This window comes from Diceros bicornis, chromosome 35 (genome assembly GCF_020826845.1).
Source record: "Diceros bicornis minor isolate mBicDic1 chromosome 35, mDicBic1.mat.cur, whole genome shotgun sequence".
Classification (NCBI taxonomy): Eukaryota; Metazoa; Chordata; class Mammalia; order Perissodactyla; family Rhinocerotidae; genus Diceros; species Diceros bicornis.
This window is the reverse complement of record NC_080774.1, coordinates 33,194,868-33,213,596: the sequence shown is the minus strand read 5'-3', so window position 1 is coordinate 33,213,596 and position 18,729 is coordinate 33,194,868. Positions and strand designations below refer to the sequence as shown.

The 18,729-nt window shown below is 48.1% G+C and overlaps 1 long non-coding RNA gene across 1 annotated transcript; it reads right to left on the bottom strand.

Annotated features, from left to right (window-relative positions):
- Positions 1-11,409: 11,409 nt before the first annotated feature.
- Positions 11,410-17,636, bottom strand: LOC131398557 (uncharacterized). The gene is made up of 6 exons (XR_009216918.1): positions 17,228-17,636; positions 16,226-17,058; positions 12,966-14,128; positions 12,486-12,606; positions 12,186-12,276; positions 11,410-11,848 (listed from the first exon to the last, which is right to left on the bottom strand). It is a non-coding gene; the product is annotated as an uncharacterized LOC131398557 (long non-coding RNA).
- Positions 17,637-18,729: the final 1,093 nt, after the last annotated feature.

Here is an 18,729-nt window from a genome sequence, read left to right as displayed (position 1 = left end):
GAGGTTTACATGGATGATTTCTGCATATATTTCTGTACTCATGTTATACATCAATAAACATTTTAAATCCTGCATATTTGCACAAAGATCCTAACTCAATATCTCAGAATAACAGCAGGGTTTTGTTTTAAAGTGGAACACATTCACTCATGACATCATCAGATGGATTTTAACACTCCCAAGTATCTATTAATGCCCTCACCCTGTGTGGGCCCCTGGGTCTTTCCATTCTTGCCTCAATTTGGTAACTGGCATGGTTTTGAGATTTTATGATGTCATCTTTCTCCAGCAAGTTCCACTCCCACGACGATGCTCACCAAGGCCTCGACACCTAGCACAGTGCAGTGTTCACAGCAATCACTCAAGACCTGTGGGACTGGGTTGAATGAGGAACAAAACGAGGAGCACATGATGTTCGTAACTTATGTCTAGGTGCCATATCATGACTTAGGAAATTGGTAGGGTTTTTCAATAGATTTGCTATGCTTTCTAAATTTTCCTATTGAAAACAATGGGAAATAGGGTCTCAGAGTTCTTTCTCAGACACAGTCTGACATTTCAGGCACAGATTACTGACAATTATTAATGGCATATGACTTTCCCACCTCATCTTAGTTTTAAGTTTTTAACTCCTTACCTTGGAAATGACATAACTTTGCTTCTTCTAAATCTTGTAGTAATACTGATGCTCCAGAAAGTCGGGCCACAGATATTCTGCTGTTGTGCATCCTCTCTGCAAAGAAGTGGAGCTGTGCATCCACCAGTCTGAGAAGCATGTGGTGCTGTAGTATTTGGAGTCAGAGTAGCTAAATGGAAAAATGACTTCAGAGAATTATCACCATAACCCCCAACAGCAACAAATTATTTTGCTTAATTATTTTGTGATTCTGAGGGTATATTTAAAAAGGGATATTAAAACTGGTTGCCAAGGAGCCAGCCCTATAGTAGAGCAGAAATTGCATATTACCTTCCTACACAAACTTGCGTAACATTGTGGGAATGAGCAACGAGAAGTTTTGGTGCTGTTGCCTGTGTTAACGAGGCCAAGAGGTCCACACTGGGGTGAGAAAGTCCAGTGAACAAGCCTGTGTGCAGCATCGGACAAGGGGCATGAGTGTGGTTACCCAAAGTGGCTTAGCGGTCACTTACCAGTGCATCTGACTTTCCTGTCTGTACAATGCAGGAATTGGGGCTGTGCACTGTGATTTTTTCTCCTTTCTATGACATGTCTCAGGGCAGTCCTTCTAAGATGCCTTACCAAGGTATGGGCCTTTCAGGTGGGTGGAGTCCAAAGGGAGGATCTCTGCAGCGACCCTGACCACGGGGTCCAGAGGGAGGATCATGGCAGCCTGGAGAGATGCAGGGGATGGTAGGACATGTGGCCTTGAAAAGGCAAATTCCAGGATCCCAGGCACCCGGTATTTCCATTTTAGATATTGAATTTACTTTTCAAATACTGAGCAGGGTGCTTCCACTAGGGCTGCAAGCATCCTCAGCAACAGCTAGTCTGGCGAGCCCCACCCCTACCTGAGTACCGGGCTCAAGGGATGCAGTCCAACTGCACATACTCTGGGGGGTGCGCAGGGCATGAAGGGTGGGTGTGGTATAGAGAAGAGGCGGGGTAGAGAGTGGGGTGGAGAAGCAGAAGATTGGGGCCCAGGGGCGGAAGGACGAGGCAGGAATTGGGGCCCCTAGCTGTGCATGCTGGGAGCTTTTGTCTCTTAACTGCTCCCAGCAGGCAGCCTGCAGGGCTGCAGGACTACAACTCCCAGGATGCTCTGGGCACAGGGCGGTGCCTAGCCCCAGGGGGAGGAACAGGGTGGTGTGTGCTTGGCTGAGGGCGAAACCGTCATTGGCTGCAGACACTTGTCCTGAACCTGCTCCACGTGGACTGAGCCCTGGAGGGATGTGATGGGACGAGAAGGACCAGGGAGTTAGGAGGGTGTGGCGGCTGCAATGTTCAATAGGCCCAGGTGATAGTCCGTGTGGTCAGGTGCAGCGCTGCTCCCCCAGCGCCCAGTGTTCCATCCTACTCTGGTCTGTGCATTTTTCAGGGGGTTCTGACAACACTCGTCCACAAGGGTTGGAAGGAGACATTGTAACATGAGGATATTCATCATCTTAAAACAAGAATTAATGGAGAGGAAAGTTTTGGGTGTGTGTGCTCCGATGCACTGCTGTTGGGGTGTGGCTGCAGTGACCACTGTGCTCCCAGCGTCCCCACAATGGCTTTCTCAGAAGTTTGATCTCCTAGCGCAACCACAACAGCTGTTGACAGAGCTGGGCGCTCATCGTGTTTCAGTGTCTTCCATCAGATTTTGTGGCTCTGACCCTCCTCTGCTTGCCCCTTTCCTATTCCTATCTGCTGTGTTGATTGCTTTGTAGTTGTTTCCTAGGAGCCACTGTGTGTAACTGTATTTTGCAGTGTCTTTAGGGACCCACCCTCACTACACGGGTCATTGTACAACAGCGACTTATCCTGGTGTAGCCCGTGTTCGTCCTCTCCAGTGGAGCTGTGAAGAACCCTACTTAGTCAGAGCTCCTCTCATTCTCATGCTGCTTACGAAGCTGGGCATCTCGTCTTTGGTCTCATTAACATTATTCTTTTCATCAATTATTCTGAAGTCGGATACGACTTTGTTAACAATGTGGACACTGGCTGTCACAGGCACTTTTATGTATCTTCCCCAACAGCTCTGTGAAGTAGGCCTGTGATCCCCATTCTACGAGGGGGGATGCTGAGGCTCAGAGAGGTCGAGTAGCTTCCTTCACTTCACAAAATTTCTTGGTACATTTTGAATCTCCACTTGGAACTCCGCCTCTCACCCCATCCTGAGTCCATTATCTGCTTGATGGCAGTCACCTTGCATAAACAGGCCCCGGGCAGGGAGTGGACTAGTTGGGCGTGGTCCTCCGGCTTATCCTGGGAAGGTTCTAGGTTTATTGTGAGAGCTGGAGCAGTGGATACTGACCGTCACTCGCCTGGAAGTTTTGTTATGTAGAAATACTCCACTGACTTTTTGCAGGTGTCATGTCTTCTTTGTCTTCATTGTTCCCCTGGGCTTTCTCCTATAGTCCGTGCTGTGCAGTAACATACAGTACAGAGACTGGTGAACAGAATACTGTTGCCCTGCACAAAATGGCCACATCACTCATTTTTCTAATTATGAAAGAAATACATACTGTTAAAAATGTCAAATTACACAGATCTATATAAAGCGAAACCCTCCACTTTCATCCTCTTCCCTGAAAACTCACTCCCCTACTCAGAGGGAACTGTTGTTAACAGGGTGGAGTTTATTCTTCTGGACATTTCCTATGTATTTATAAATACACATAAAGTTTTTTAACATAAATTACATAACTAAATCGTTTTGCAATTTGCTGTTTCCCAAACCATATATCATAGACGTCTCCTGTTATCAGTGCACATCATTCTAACTTACCATTTTAGATGTTTTAGAGGTAGTCCAAAGAACAGGAATACCATAATCTGTTTACTTCTTCTTTGATAGAAATGGGATTACATCCAGTTTCACTATTATACATAACGCTGCAGTAAGATCCTTGTATGGAATTTATTACACTGCTATTCAACTGCTCAGTTTGCTTTGTTTCCTTTTAGTGAGAGACTATGATATATTTTTAACATTTTTATGGGAATTATTTTATAGGGAAATTAATTTTATCACTGAATAAATACATTTATGGGGAAACTGGCCTTCAAGGTCATCCATCTCAGTATTCTGGAGAAAAATCTTGAAACTTAGAAGGTATTGTGCTTGCTCCATCACATTCTAACGAGTCATGTTAACAATTTAAAGTTGAATGTTTGAATAGCCTCTACTCTCTCTGTTCAGAAGGATGACTTTTTCTTGTCTTGAAAACTTCTGACTCCAGGGGCTCTCAGTTGGACTTCAGAGAGGATAAGATATTGGTGTCGTATCTGTTTCTCTTCAGCTGTAGGCTGAATCTTCCAAAGATCATAGAATTGAACATGGTCCAATCGATATATATGATTTGGGTCAAAAATTCAAAGTAATGAACACAAGATAGGAATCTACAACTTTGGTTCTTAATAAAGAATTTCCTTTGATGACCTGCCCAGTGGTGCAAGCGGTTAAGCGCGCACACTCCGCTGTAGTGGCCTGGGGTTTGCTGGTTCGGATCCCAGGCGCACACCGATGCACCGCTTGTTAAGCCATGCTGTGGCAGTGTCCCATATAAAGTAGAGGAGGATGGGCACGGATGTTAACCCAGAGCCGGTCTTCCTCAGCAAAAAAGGGGGGGATTGACATTGGATGTTAGCTCAGGACTGGTCCTTCTAACAAAAACAAAAACAAAAAAAACAGAATTTCCTTTGTTATTCTTAAGTCTCTGTGATTACTAGTAAAAACTCACCTATGGGTGAAGAGATGTGGTTCTGCTGGCAATGTCTGGCTTGAACATCCATAGTTAAGCCTGCCACATCCGTAGGTAGATTAGACTCGACCTCTTGATGACCTCTGCCCTTGGTCTTTGACCTGGGAAAAATAAGAATTTTAAAAAGCTGCTGTTATTAGCACTCAATGCTAGAAATGCCCATTAAAGAGTGAGTTTCATTTGGTAAACCAAAGGGAATATAAGCAAAACAATGTCTTTAATATCTATAAAATTACAAAAATTTCTAATTTTTTAAAATGTAACTCTGTTTTTGCCACAGTGAAATCTGTGTATATAGGAATGAAATATTCCTCTGTCCATTTCTTAAGTTGTTTCCATTGACTTGGATTTATCCTCTAATCCGGATTCCAACTGTGAAAGAACGTCTTGGTCCTTCAAAGAAAAGAAGCCATTGAAATTTGATTTTCTTTTAGCTCGGCATCCTACAAGTTTGAGGAATATATGATCATGTAATGATACAATGATTTTGAAATCTAATTGTAAATTAGAGGGGCGTAAGGGATGATCGAATGGTGTTTCATCCTCATAGTCAGGGGTATTGTACACATGGACGTGTAAACACGATTCAGGAAGCTGCTTCAGCCCCGTGACATCCCTGGGAACCACAGTTCAGGGAGGATCTAGGCACACAGCCATCTGCCTCGATCTCCTGGGTTACATGTAGATCCAGCTGTCTTGAAAGTGGCTTTAGAGCAGCTATCTATTTCTCCCCTTCCTTCTCTCCAGCTTATCTCAAACAGTCTTGACTATCATATTTTAAAGTAAGAGAAATTATAGTTATTTATATGAGCTTCTTGATCATTATTGCAGAGTAATAATCAGGCATACCATTAAATATCATTTAATTGACCTAATTAAATTTGTTGTACCTTATAATTGATTAGAACACTAAGTTTAGTTTAGAGTTTCATATTCACCAAATCTGTTAATCTACTTACAACTGCCATGTGCCTCACTCCTCTTAGAAGTGTATCTTTAGCCCATCACAAGATTTTAATGAATGAAATCATCATAAATTAAGATAATGTACTGTCTTTGGATGATAGGGAGGCACATGGGTCCATTTTGGAAATATGCCCATCTGTCTTTGCTCCCCATGGGAAGTTTCTGGTCACTAGGTCTCCAGGTGGCTTGCACAAGCCATAGGTCTGTAATAGCTTGGTGCCTCTCCTTCTAATTGGGGTAGAAATAAAAGAGGTCAGAGAGCCTTATTAAAGTTTTGGTTGCATGAAGTCTTCTATGAAGACCATCCATGCATATTGTTCTGGGTAGCTCTCTGTTCCTAGGACTACTAGTTACTTAAAGCGCTTGTCAGGAACTGTGAAAGGCCTGATATTTTACCTTACCTGCAAGCTAATAAGTCAGCCTACCATGGTCTTATAGATGTTGGCAAAAGACATGAGACCCATGGGTCAGAGACAAAGGACTTAATGTCACAGCAATAGCAGTGGCCAGAGTATCAGCATTTGCACCGGTTCACTAAATCCCACTTCCTACAGGGTGATACACAGTGGGTCAGGTGACATGCAGAGGTTTGCAAGAACTCAGAGCTTAAGGAACTCAAATCTTTGATAATGGGCAGGAAGTCTGCTGACCTTTGCCACAGGGAGGGGTGTTATTTCTATTATATTGGGCAGTAAGCAAGCCTGCCCTTTGCTCCAGAGGAGGTCACTATTTCTGTCTTCCAAGGCTGACAGCTCTACACACATCCTTGAAAAGATAACCTGGTTTTACTGGCTTTCAAAGATAAGCTTGAATGAGAATCAATCATCATTCAGTTCTTCTGTTTCCTTTATTGAGATTGTGCAAATATGCTCTTTTCTCTGTAAAGTTCACTAACTTTATTCATACATAAGGGATGCTTTTGGTTTTATTTATTAAGTTGAAATTTTCTTATTAGAGCAAATGATGAAACTATTATGGGTTGGATCTGAAAGTATGCTTTTCCAGGAAAATGTGAAAGATCAGTGTTCACAGAACTTTGCCACAAGGAGCTCATAGCAACTTAAATGATTTTAATTTGACTACTGTTTTGTACAACTTTCTTCCATCTTACTTCATCCTCTCTGCTTCCAGTAACTCTCATATGGGAATGGGGCAGTTTCAGGGATTCACTGAACTCATTTACAATATTCAAATGGTTTTCTCTGTTATATTGTTTTTATTGAGGTAATGTTGACATACAACATTATATTAGTTTCAGGGGTACAACATAATGATTCATTGTTTGTATATATGTTGAAATGATCACCACAATAAGTCCCATTAACATCCGTCCCCATACGTATTTACAAATTTTTTTCTCTTGTGATGAGGACACGGTGTATTTCAAGGTGCAGAGGAATTAACGATTATGTCATACTTTTCCATATACAGCTTGATGGATTTGGACAGAAGTATACACCCTTGAGACTGTCACCACCATCAAGGCCACAAACATATCCATCACTTCCCAAAGTTTTCTCTCACCTCCTTTATTACTATTATTCTGTGGTAAGAACTCTTAATATCTACTCTATTAGCAAATGTGACATATGCAATACAGTCTTGTCAGCTGTAGGCACTATGTTTGTCCTACATCTCCAGAACTTATTTATCTTGATAACTGAAATTTTGTATCCTTTGACCATCAGCTCCTTATTTCTCCATCCCCCCAGCCCCTGGTAACCACCATTCTAACCTCTGCTTGTGTGAGTTTGACTATTTTAGATTCCACATATAAGTGAGTATTCGCCTTTCTCTGTGTGCCTTATTTCACTTAGCATAATGTCTTCTAGGTCCATCCATGTTGTCAAAAATGGCAGAAATTCCTTCTTTTTTCAAGGTTGACTAATATTCCATTTCTTTATCCATTCATCCATCAGTGACATTTAGGTTACTACCGTGTCTTGGCTATTGTGAATTAGCTGCAATGAACATTAGAGTGCAGGTATCTCGTTGAGACCTTGATTTCAATTCCTGTGGGTATATACTGGAAGTGGGATTGCTGCATCATATGTTAGTTTTCATTTTTGGAGGAAGCTTCATACTGTTTTCCATAATGGCTGTACTAATTTACATTCCCACAAGGGTTCCTTTTCTCCACATCCTCACCAACATTTGCCATCTTTAGTTTTTTTTGATAATCACCATGTTAACAGGTGTGAAGTGATAGCTCATTGTGGTTTTGATTTGCATTCCCTGATTAGTGATGCCGAACACCTTTTCATACACCTATTGGTCCCTTGTATGTCTTCATTGGAAAAAGTCTATTCTGGTCCATTGCCCATTTTTTAATTGATTTTTCTTTTTGTTATTGACCCAACACAAAAAAAGAGAACAAAATTTTCAGGCATTATGGGTGCTTCCCAGTTGATGCAGATGGTTTTGTTTTTACAATGGTACCAAAAGATAATGTTTCGTGCTTTTTCTCAGTTTGTTATAAGACCAGCAGTAGCTACGGCATGGCAGATAATCGGGATCTTCTTGGTTTGGAGGTTTACAACATAAATGAGTGGTAAGGAATTTTTTATTATTCCAAGGAAATTATTGAGATCATAGTCCATGGAATCCAGGATTGATAGGTGTAGGAGGAACTTACGGTGAGGATTGGTGATCTGGTATTACTTCTGATCTTGAGGGACAGGTATCTACTGTATGAGTGTTTGAATAAAAGTATTAGAGATCAGGAATTTGTGGTGGGTGAATATGTTTTCTGAATTATTTACTTTTGACCATAACCGTTTGGATTATGTGAACATCTGGGATATGGGAGTAAGTCGTTAACAGGCGGTGGTTGATAATGTCACTATTGATTTAACTTCTATCGACACCAAGTGGTCAATGGATTAAGAAAATGAGTAGTCAGAAAACACAGAAATGGTAGGATTTGGGATTTAGTAAAGGTCTAGGGACCGACTGTCCTGAGAGGGAGTGTCAGGACTTGTGCAGTTTAGAGTGACAAGGACAAGAATAGAATAGAAACACACTCAAAAAAAGAGAGGTGTTAACAGGATGGGGGAGGAGAAATGATCTGGAGTAGCCTTGAGTTTTGACCTTGAGCTTTCTGTTCTTGATGCAAATCTGCCTGATGACATCCCGGGACACAGGTCAGATCTATTCCCAGAGGATAGAGGGAGGGTGGAAGTACAAAACAGCCAGGATAATTGTCCTAAAAAGGCAGGCTTCCTTTATCATTTGACCCAATTTCATGATTTATTTTTGTAAGGTAAGAGGAAAAGAACGATGATAGTCACGTCTTCACAAAGGAAGCAGTGTAACTGTGGGAACCAGTCCGAACCAAAACCTCGTTTAAGCATCTTCATCCCTGTGAGGATGTCCAGTGACATATTCAAGAGGCCGGGTATTAGAATCACATCCCATTCTGGTGGTGACGGGTCTCTGGGAGGACACTTTGGACCAGCCCCACCAGGTCTGCTGGCCCGAGAGACCACAAGGACTCCAGGCCTGCAGCAGTGCAGGACAACTGGTAAGTCCTTTCAATCTTGCCAAAGCGTTGGAAAAACTTGCACCTAGTCACACTGGTGAACCCCTGCCAGGTGTGCTCGTAGGTGGTCTGCACTCCAGGTCCCATGCCCACTCCTGCCGGTCTTCAGATTTGGCAGAGATGATTCCAGGAGCTGATCTGGGCATTCCACAGCTCCACTGCCAACAATTTCTGGCGACTGAGGAAGGTGTCAGCAAGGAGGAAAGGGCAGTGAAGAGCACAGGAGAGAGACTGGTGATAGCACTGATGGCGGACAGACTTGCTAGCGAGGCAGAGAAAGTGAGGGGCCAAGAAGGACGTCCTGACTGCAGATGAAATGGAGCAGGCACCGCAGTGAGGTCTCTTGGCAGCGTCCCTAATGTTTCCTTGCTTTGAGATCTTGAAACTCTAAAACATAACAATACGTTTCTTTTATTAAACTCTGCTGCGTGACAGAAAATATAGACAGTGGTTTCTTTCTGAGGTGAGAGGTTTGGTTTCAGGTGAGGAGACCAAGGAGATCTTCCTTTTTCATGTTGTTCTCTCATTTTCCTTTACTATGTATGTTATTTATTTGTACTTTCAAGTCAGCAGCGAGTTATCAATGTCACAGGATGATTCCGTTTTTCCCCTCACAGTCACAGTAAAACCTACTTAAAGTGGATTATTCTTTTTGTGTAATATTCCAATAGATTCCAAAATATTATTTCAAAAGCTCTTTTCTGTCTATGTTCTCAAATGAGATATTTACTTCTAGGTCTCCGTTTTTCTGTTTTTTGTTGCATGCTACTTCAGAGTTGCATCTAAGGAAATACAGATTTCCCTCAGTTTTTTAGATCCATATGTGTTGGAAATTTGACTCATAAAGGTGGACATGGCAGTTGGGGGATTGTGCTATTATCAAAAGAGACCTTTCCAGCATCAGTAATCTGACAAGAACCCACTGCTTGTTGGGAATTAATTGACTATTTGAGGGATCAAGCTTTCGCTATTGGCACTTCTCTTTCTCTTTCGAGTGAAAGTACAGCATCCCAGTCTTTCCATCACCAAATCACTTTCCTGCGTGGCTGTGCTGTGTCAGGAAGGGCCTGGGATGCCGGGAACCAGGCTTCATCATCAGCTTCTGGCTGTCCTGAGAAGGCTTCCTTGGCAGAGTCCAGCCTGTGTGCCTGGGTGACACTTGCAGCCATCAGAAAGGAGGGGATAACTCACAAGTGCCAAGTGATTCATCTGGCCCTTGTCTTACAGGGTGTTCCCAAGGGATGAGGTTCATAATGCCACATCGTAACACTTTGAAAGCTCCTAGTCTTGGGGTGGGTTCTCAGCATGAGCTCAGAGCAGTGTCTGTTCACCACCAGATGGGAAGCATTTCAGTATTTTAATTGGTAAGGCTGTGTTCATGCACGTCCATGGATCATCAGTTCCGTGGCATTCCCTGATGGACCCCCCACACACCCCTGTCATGCCTTATCTTTCAAAGCTCCCAACAGGGTTCACACCCCCACATAAGGTTGTGATGTAACCACAGCATAAGACTGGGGAAAAAACACAGTCACCCAGGGACAACACACTTTAAGGGCTCGGGCCCGATTGCCCCATTTGGGTGCAGTGTTGGTAACACCAACACTGAGTGTGTAAACTGGAGGACTGTCTAAGCCCATAGACCTCAGAATGACACGGGCTCAGAAGTCACCCTGGACAGCAAGGGAGAGTGTCGGGTCACTCACTGGCCAGGATTATGTTCCCTTATCCTGGCAAAGCAGAGCTAACCCGTGACCCATCAGGCCAAGCCAGGGAGGAAGAGCCAGGGTGAACCTGAGAGAGAGGCTGGAGGCCTTCTATGGAATTTCTGCCCTAAAGTCAAGTGCATAAGGAAGGCAGTGGTGCTGAAAATCCTAGTTCACAGAGAACAGTCATGTTTATGGAACAAGGCCCAGCGGTAGCCTTAAAGCTGCATCACAAATCTTTCCCCTTAGATACAAAACAAGCAGGAAAAGGAATTCAGAGTCCTGGACAAGGATCCCAGCAGGATTCAAATCTATGTCAGGGGTGAACACAGAGGCCCTAGAGGGGCCTGAGGAGGGAAAGGCTTGCCTGCCTGTAGTGCATTTGCAAATGACCTTCCATGGGCCTTGTACTCTCCATGTGCACGTTTTGATCTTTTTACATTGTTTTCCCCACTTAGAGCTGATGCAATTCCAGAGATTGAACTAGAAAACTACAAGTTCCTAAAATTTGGTCAAAAGAAACCTCAACAAGAGAAGCAGAAAACATTCCCTGTTCCTCCAGAATGTAGAAGGGCAGCCCCTGCCTGTGGCACGACATGGTCCTGGGTAGTGCTGTTTTAAAGACACTCACATTTCAGTGGTTGTTCTGCCTGTGAAGGTACCTTTAAATCCCAAGAGAATGGGTGGGAGGCCGAGTCTGCTCCTGGAGGAGCTGAATGACACTGAAATGAACTTGTCCTCTGAGTTAGTGGGACTTGGAAGTGTCTCCACTAGCCAGGAAAGGGACTGGCCCTTCTCCCTTCTCCCACATACAATAAGCTGATGACCCGGAAGAGTTCTTGATTCAAGGAGAAATGAGATTCTGTGTCTCACATGCCTACAGAAAACAACAGAAGCACACCACAACTCCTAGGCTGTAAAAGGAACAAAACTTTAATATTCAAATATGGCATTTATTATTTACAACAAACAATCACTGTCCCTCCCCAATGGGTGAGTAGGTGCTGGGGTAGAGATGTCAGGGAGCTGGGGTGGGGTCGTCCCCTCTCTCTTGGGCTCCAGGGGGCCCCAAGAATCAGCTTACAATGCTCCCTTTCCCATCAGGTGGGAGGAGCTGGCCCGGTGCATTGCAAGCATCCCAGCTGTGTCCCCACTGCTGAGGATGGGGCTGTGACCGGCCACTGGCACGGGGCTCGGTGTTGGGGCCTGGGGGCTGAGTAGAAGAGTCAGGTTATCTTGGGGGGCCTTCCTCAGAATCATGGCCCCAACCCTGTCCCCACTGCACTGGGTGCTCCAGACTCTGTGCTCAGTGCTGTCAGCCAGCAGTACCCCATTTGTCTCTGCCACGTGAGCGATCATTTAGTATCACCTATTTCACAGAGGAGGAAACAGAGTCTCAGGAAGCTGAAGAGAGTCACCCCAGTCACAGGACTGCTCAGTAGTGGAGCTGGGATCCCAGTGCCAGCTGTCCAACTGCCCAAAGACACGCTTAACCCGAAGCCTTACTGAACCCCTAGGAGTCAGTCACCCCGGCCCAGACACTCACTCACCCCTGACCTTGATGACGGCCGGTTCTTCTTGGCCTTGAGTATTCTGCAGGCCAACTAGGTCTGGGGCTCCAGCTGGCAAGACAGGCTGTAGCTACGGGACAGAGAGGCACCTGTGAGCCTACCAGGAGCCACAACTCAGGTGTCCCCCCACTGCTTGCCCAGCAGCTGGAGTCTGGGTGTCCTAGAGGTCGCCATGAAATAAGGCCTGGGGATGAGTGGGGGACCATGGAGACAGGCTCTCTGGACTAGCCAACAGGGAGAGTCCACCCCTGCCCTCACCCAACTCCTGCCCGGCCTCACCTCTCATTCTCGTTGAGCAGCTCCATGTCCTGGAGCCAGGCACCAAATCACTCCTCAGGCTCTGTTTGTAATTCTTTGCAGCCTCCTGGAGCAGCAGGATCTCCCTCATGACTCGGTATTCCTGGGACCAGAGGGAAGGAGAGGATGCAGACAGGGCCTGGGTGGGGGATGCTTCAGCGGCCTTGTGGGGGGTGAGAAGTGGGGCAGGGGACCAGTGCTGGGAACCCTCCTTCCCTCCAGTTCCATCCAGGCTCTACCTGTTCTCAGAATGGGAATAATCAGCCCCTCCTCCAGGAAGTTTTCCTTGATGCCATCCTCCCCTCAACCCACCCGCCAATGGATGGGTCTCCCACTTCTCTGTCATCAAACTCTTCCACTCAATGTAAGATACAGGGGGTGGAGCCAGGGACTGTTCTGCCCAGAGGGTCTCTGATTTCCACCTCCTTCCCCTCCCCTGCAGGGAGTGTCACAGTTGCTCACCTCAGTCCTCTTCTCAAGGTTGATCTCATTTCCTGGAAGGTAGACAGCCAGAGTCCATCAGACAAAGACCCCTAGACTGACTAGCCCCCTATGCCCACCCCTTCTCATGTTGCACTACTGCCAGGTCCCCAGAGGGGGCGGGGCATGCAGAGAAAACAGGACTTGGACCTAGGCCGGGCTCTGGGCTCCAGAGAAGGAGCACATGGGGGTGAGGCTGAGGGACCTGGCAGCACAACCCTCTCTGATGACAGATTGGAGGCTGAGGCCTCAGGCAGAGGGGGCTGCTCAGCCACTTATGTGCTGCCTGACTTGGGGGGGCCCGACTTCTCTCTCCCTCCATGGGCAGCATGGGAGGGAGAGGCTGAGTCCAGCTCAGATAAAACCTCACGCAGCTGTGCCATCAGGCAGCTCTGAACCAGAATGGATGGCTCAGGTGAAGCCTCTGTTCACTCATCCCTAAGATGGGCCTGATGCCCCAGCTCCCAGGGGCAGCTGCGAGGCTCTCATGAGAGATGTGCCAAGTGCTGAGAGCTCAGAGCTCAGTTTGGGGGCTCCCGCATCACAAGGATCAGGATCTTGGTCCTCTCTGCCTGGTCCTCAGGTTCACCAACCTCGAGATAATCACCCATCACCAGGTACAACATCAGCAGGTCACTGAGGAAAGTGCCAAGATAGGGGATGACACCCTGTGACATCAGGGTGCAGGTGGGATAAGCCCTTACTCTCAAGTCAACTCCCTACAGGACCTCCCCTGAAAAGTCCTCACCCTCAGCCTGGCCCACGCCAGGGTTCCCAAGGGGAGCAGCCTAGGAACTTTAGCAGCCTCCCCTCAATTCCTCCTCCCTTCACACCCCAAGAACACCACACTCCTCCTCCTCACCTCCCAGGGCCGGCTTATGGCAAATCACAGGGTGTGCGGTCCCTGGCCCTCCCCACAACAAACCCATCCTGCACCAGCTCTTCCAGGCCCTCCTGGTCACTTCTACTGGGGGATTCGGACACTGTGGCAGCAAGAGGAAGGGCCCTCCTCTCTTGATTTGAGGCCTCCAGCTGGGAGCACAGAGACCCTCCCCCACAGGCACACTCACCTGCTGCTGCTGCTGCTGCTTCTCCTGCACCCTCTGGGGGCTGATCTCCGGGGGGGCAAACGTGGAGGGCCCCTCCTGCCAGGGTCGAGGACAGTGTCAGCGAGGCGATACTCCCCTCACCCCATTTCTCTCCAGCACCAATGGCCTCCCACACCAGACATCTGGCTTGAGTCAACTGGTACCAATGCCATTCCATCCTCCAAGGTCTTGTGATTCCAGAACAAGCCCAGCTTCAACTCGCACTCTGGGAGTGAGCTTGGGCTTGCAGTCAGGCCTTCCTGAGCCTGTTTCCTCATCTGGAAAGTGTGAGAACTCCAGTTACCTCACAGGTTCTCCTGAGGACTCAGTGTCACATGACTGTCATCCTTGTTCTGGCCCTCACCCCTCCAGGTGGAGCAGGCAGAAAGCTCCCACATTCCTTTCCTCCCTCTTACCTCATCACCACCCTGCGGGGCCTGCACCACACAATCACCATCCCTCCCTTCCCAGATGAGGAGACAGAGGCCCAAACAGGGGCAGTGAGTTGCTCAGGGGCCCACAGAGGAGAGGTCGCTTGCCCCTCCCAGCCAGAGGCCCTGTTACAACATCCTCACCTAAACCCCAGCCCCACCACTGACAACAGTCCTGTCCCCTGAGCTCTCAAAGCTTGGTCCTGGGCTGAAATGTGGGTGGAGAGGATGGGGTGTCTTGGGAGTCCGGTTGAGTGGCTCTTGCCTGCCCCAGTCCCATGGAGTGTCTGGCCCCCAGGCTGGGACAGAGGCCGTGCCAAAGCCTACTCCTCCCCAAGGAACCCCTCAGGACATTCCCCTGCACTGAACTCTTTCTTTATCCACTCAGGAACTGGACCCACAAGTTGCCACCTCTGACCCACAGGGAAGGGGGTGACAGGACGCTTCACTCTCTCGTTTACATGAAGCTCCTAACGTCCTTTCAGCAGGATCCACTAAGAATCCATCAGTTGCCTACACGCTTCTCATAAGCCACCTGGGGTATATGTCATTGCCAACCAGGCACTCAGGTGAGACTCCTGTGGTTGACTCGAGTGACTACTCTAGGGGTTCGAGGGGGGGGTCCCAGAATGCACACACATCTGTCTCTGGTGCAGCTATTCAGACCCAAGGATGAGCAGCCTGTTTGTCCACCTGGGCCATGGGAATCCTCTGCCACGCACATCCCTGGGGCAGGCAGGGTGCAGCCCCTTGGAGATGTGGTGAAGATAAAAGGAGCAGCAGGGTCCTGGCTTCCTGAGGATAGGTTTAGGCTGAGGGCTAAACCCACCCCAACCACCCAACAGCCTGGAAGAAGCTACATCCAGCAAGATGGACGTGCTTAGAAGCCAGAGACCTGCTGATGGTGCCAGCTCGGCAACTCCTCCTGGAACAGCCCAGCCAACACCAACCACTGTGTCCCATGACCAGGGCCTCCTGCCCACAAACGGCACCCCACCTGCCCATGGGCCAGAGAGATCCCTCTGCTTCTTAATCTGGACAAGATAGATGGGAGTGTTTCAGAGAAAGTTCAAGTGAGAAACTATCATTACCACAGTCTGCCCAGTCTCCCTCTCTCTTACCCCTCCTCTCTTTCCAGACCCCCAGCCTCCACTCTGCCTTGGTCGTCAGTTCTCTGCTCAAGGACTTGTCTTGGTTATAGAGCTCCTTAAGTTTTTCAGAGCTCTCCCTCAAGGGAGGGGAAAGAAGGAAGGATAAATTTAGGAATAATGTGAGGGGTCTGAGTGCAAATCCCTTTTCGTTGACAACCCGAGAGATTCAAACTGCCTGGAGGAGTGTTCTCACTGGGCTCCTCTGAGTGCTAAGGTCTCATGGGACTGGGAGGGGGCTCTCTTGTTCGTCACTGGAGTCTGCATTCCCCAGCTCTACAGAGCAGCTCTGTTTTGACTGCTTTGAGTTTCAACTGGGTGTAGAGTTCTGTTGCTATAAACACTTGAAAATCTCCAATTTGGCTCAACCCAGTACCTGACACTTAGGGAAACTGAGTCCTGAAGCAGAACTCGTGCACTAAGGACCCCAGGAAGCTTAGAGACCCCCTGCCGATGCCCAGGCCCTGTCCCCAGCATTTGCTGCCTCCCAGGAGTTCCCAGCTGACTGAGGGGCCAATGGCAGACATACAGGAGATCCCCCATCCACCCTGGTCCTACTATGGAGAGAGGCTTACCCACAGGGAAACTTCTCCTCATGTATTCTTCAGATGGTTTGTGGAGGTTTTCTGCAGAACAGAAATGACAGTGTGGGGCGAGGAGAAGTTCTTCAGGATCTCCCACTCCTGGGGATGGGAAGAGAATGAGCTGTGAGGTGGGGCGCTGGAGCCCCGCTTGCTCTAGCTTCAGTCCCCTTCTATTTAAATCTCCCCTCCTGGATGAGACAGATTCTCAGGGAGTCCCAGAAGGGCACATTTAGGACCCAAAAACTAACACTCACAGGGAGAGTGTCACCCAGCCCTGCCACACCCCAGCTCTGTGTCCATAGCCCCCAAAGTCCCACACAGGGGTCACAGTTTAGAGCTGGAGCTCAGGAAGCTCAGGATGTGGCCTGAGCCTTGTGAGAGTCCCTGGCTTTTCTTCTCTGTCCACTGTGGGCACCCAGCACAGGATGACCCTGGACCCAATACTGGCAGGGAAGGGAGATGGGCATTTGCACCCAGCCCATCCTCGATAACTCCAAGCTCCAGACGGTGGCTCAACAGGGCATATTCCACCACCCTGATCCCCCTCTGGTCCCACTCCACATTCTGATGCACATTCCCCCGTGGCAGCTACAACCACGGGCCTTGTCTGTCTCCCTTGTAGTGGAGTACACATCAGGTATCTAATAAGTCCTGAAGCTGTTGAGCCTCCTGAGCAGCCGGTTGGGCTACCAGGGATCTGGCTGCACACAGTGACCCCCCCACACTGATGTGTCAGGCCCCGCCCACCTTTCTTTCTCTTCTACTTCATGGAGTCGGCACAGCCACTCTGTGCAGCAGGTCCTGTTAGTGTCCACCTCTACGGTCTGGAGGTGGACAGCAAAGGCTTGGGGGTTCAGAGAGTTGCCCAGGTCGTACGGTTGGTAAGGGATGCAGCTGAGATTTGGGCCCAGATCATAAGAGTCCGCATCAGTCTGAGGCAACGATGGCAGAGAGAAGGCCTACCCCAACCGCCCTGAGAGCCCAGCTGCTCACTGCATCCATCATGGTCAACTGCTCCACCACCAGTTTAGGAGGGAAGGCCGTGAGGTTGGGCTTCTTCTCACGCTCCTTATGAGCCACAGGTGGAGATGGACTTCCCACTAGAAAATGATGGTCCAGGTGACTCTAGCTCAGAAGCTCCCACTCCTGCTGGAGCTGATGTTGGCCCTTGCTCCAGCTCCAATACTGCTGAGGGAGGGGACGCTGGCTGCAGCGCTAGAGGGGGTGATGTCAACGGAGCTGGAGCCAGCTCTACCTCCACCACTGCCCACTGCTCTGCTTCTGCCGCTGGGTGGAGTTCTGCAGCTGGCGCTGGAGCGAGATAAAAAGAAAGGTTCACTCACATAGCTGATTTTCCATGTGTCCTTCTAAACACAGGAAAGATCCCACTTCCTTTCCAGGAATACCCAGGCTGCAGTTCCCCTTACTCTCTGGCTCTGCCTCACTGGCCTCCAGAAGCTCACACTGGGTAAGGGAAAGGGGATCACGGCAGCTCAGCTCTGAACCAGGCAGAGAAGGGCATCCTTGCAAAGAACTCTGATCAGGGAGGGAAGAAGATGAAAAGTCTAGGTCTCTGTAACATATGAGTAGAGGAGCTCACCTTCTCATGCTGCCAGCCATGACCCGGGGTATGAACATGACAGACCCACCAGGCTTCCGACACCTAACAACCAGCTCCTGCCTAGGAATGACCTGCCCCTCATGCCCTGCCTTCCCCCCTCAACACAGACACATGCACACGCACACATACACATACACACACACACAAAGAGGGGCAAGGGGTGTGGGGCTGATCAAGTGGGATCACAGTTGTGCCCTGGCTTGCACTAGACTTTCCTGTGCTGCCCCGTGTTACCTTTCACTGCCTCCTGCCAGATGCCCAGAGGCATCGGGGATGAGGACTGAGCCAACGTCGGAAACTATCAAAAATATTCTCTTTCTGGGCTTTTTTGAGCCCAGATCCTCCAAAAGTTGGGAAACAACAACAAAACATTTTTGCCTGTTGACTGTCTCCAATCAAGTGAGCTAGGTGGAGGGCTGTGGGTGCCTGGTTACGAGAGTTATAAGATCTGTTGAGGTCTATGACACCATGTCATCTCCTAAACTGTACACAGGGAGCCCACACAGCCCTAGCCATAGCTCCCTGGAAACCTAAGAGGGTCCTAGCTTTGAGGACACAGAGATGAATGCAGACCTCCTTTTTCTTACCAGTTCTGCAACCTGGGAATATCCCTGTGCCTCTCAGGTCTTCCCCAGTCTCCAAAGCTGCACCATGGGGATCAGGCTAGAATCTACTTCCTAGAGATGTCACCCACAAATATGAGATAATATCTATTACCCCTGTGGGCTGGTGTCACATGTACCTAAGGCACAAACTTAGAGATGGAAGAATAACAAAGAGAGGTGAGATGTAGTACAGAACACCACTCAAAACAGGCCTGGGTTCCAGGAATGTGATATTGAGACAGTCACTTCCAACTTGACGTCATTTTCAG